Genomic DNA, 1,653 nt, shown 5'->3' with positions numbered 1-1,653 from the left:
AGCAGGAATAGATCATATTGGTGATTGGGAAGACAGGCAAAGGGGCAAGAATTCAGAATGAAACCTTAAAAGGTAAAAAGTAAAATCCTAGAATGGAATGTGTAAACAGGGGTGGGAAACTTCTAGGATAATTAGAGGCATCAGAGAGGATGTAAACCCTGGAAAATGGGGAAATGAGGGAATTTTGTGTCAGGAATAGGGAGTAAAAACAGTTATTCACCTTAGGTCAGGGGTGCCTACTTGTTTAGGTTACACATTCTTGCAGGGGTGTAAACAAACTGATTCCCTGGAGGATCCGTGTGTTTGGGCCCATTCCCTGGTGCCACAAACGTTTCCCACCATCTGGGGGCCTGAAAAGATTCCCTGGCTGTCACAGGGAGCCCGAGGGGGGCTGTGCTGTGTCAGATGCTTGATAACCTGCACATTTGCCTTTTAAAACCCACCTTTCTTCCCCTGCAGGTGCTGGGGTGCCCAGTGGGAAGGACAAAGGTGCTTTTTCCGTAACACTGTTGGGCACTTAGAGAAGCAGCACCAGAAAAAAAGGCAGAGAACAGGCTTCCTACACTGTCCAACTCCAACAGGTTTGTGTTTTCTCAGAAGGAATGGAATGAGGAAAACAGGGAGCATATCCCAGCTGTTCCCAGAAAGGACAAAGGTCTTTTTCCATAGCACTGTTGGACACTTAAACAAGCAGCACCTCCTCCAAACAGCCTCCACATCAAGTCCTTTACCTCCCTCCTGCCCATTGCTGGCAGGTTCCTCTGCCATCAGGTTTGTTCCTCCTGCACTAAATATCTCCCTGATCTTCAACACCCACAGCTCTACTTTCAACCTGAGCTTATTGCTCTTGGTTTTAATCCTGTAGCAAAACCCAAGCACACACAAAACACGTTTCCAGCCCCATCTTTAGGGGAAGTGTCACCCACACCCTCAGCTCCTGGCACCCCCATGGATTTCAGGTGACATTCCCCAAACACCCCAGGGCCTCCCACCTGCCCAGGGGGGATGTGTGCAGGGTGGGGGGGAAGCCAACAACAATCCAACACCTATCCAATGTCAGATGTCCTGATTCTGCCCCATTTTGCTCTCCAGCACCACAGCACTTCTTACTGACTGTCCCATTGTTTCCCAGGCTGTTCCCAGTGCCTCCCTAGGGATTATTTCTGACTTTCTCTTGCTTCACTTGTCCTGCCCTTCCCACTGCCCTGTTCCAAAGAACCTTTATCAGCAGGGTGACACGTGCTTTATTTATGTTTATTTATATTTAGTCTTATTTATTATTATTATTTATCATTGTTTATTTATATTTATTTATATTAAAAATAGAGAGATGAACAGAAAGGAGCTTTTCAAGGAAAAACGCAACAACAAAACCCCCTCAGCTCCCACGCCCGAGGCCACTAAAGCTTCACCCTCCTTGTGCTCCACGGGAGCTGGGAAACAGACACGGGCTCAGTGCTGGGCTGGCTGGGGGGCAGCGAGATGGGGAATCGGGCCTGTGGTTCTGCTTTTCTGACCCGGGGGGAGGTTTGACCCGGGGGGAGGTTTGACCAGGGCCAGACCCGGGGGCCGGGCCAGGCAGCTCGGAACCACCAACACGGCACTTCCCACCAAAACCCCGTGTCAGCCCTACAGAAAAGCAACACTTTCCCT

This window comes from Chaetura pelagica, unplaced genomic scaffold (assembly GCF_000747805.2).
Source record: "Chaetura pelagica isolate M959 unplaced genomic scaffold, ChaPel_1.0 scaffold528, whole genome shotgun sequence".
Classification (NCBI taxonomy): Eukaryota; Metazoa; Chordata; class Aves; order Apodiformes; family Apodidae; genus Chaetura; species Chaetura pelagica.
The sequence above is the reverse complement of the archived record's forward strand: the minus strand, read 5'-3'. Positions refer to the sequence as shown.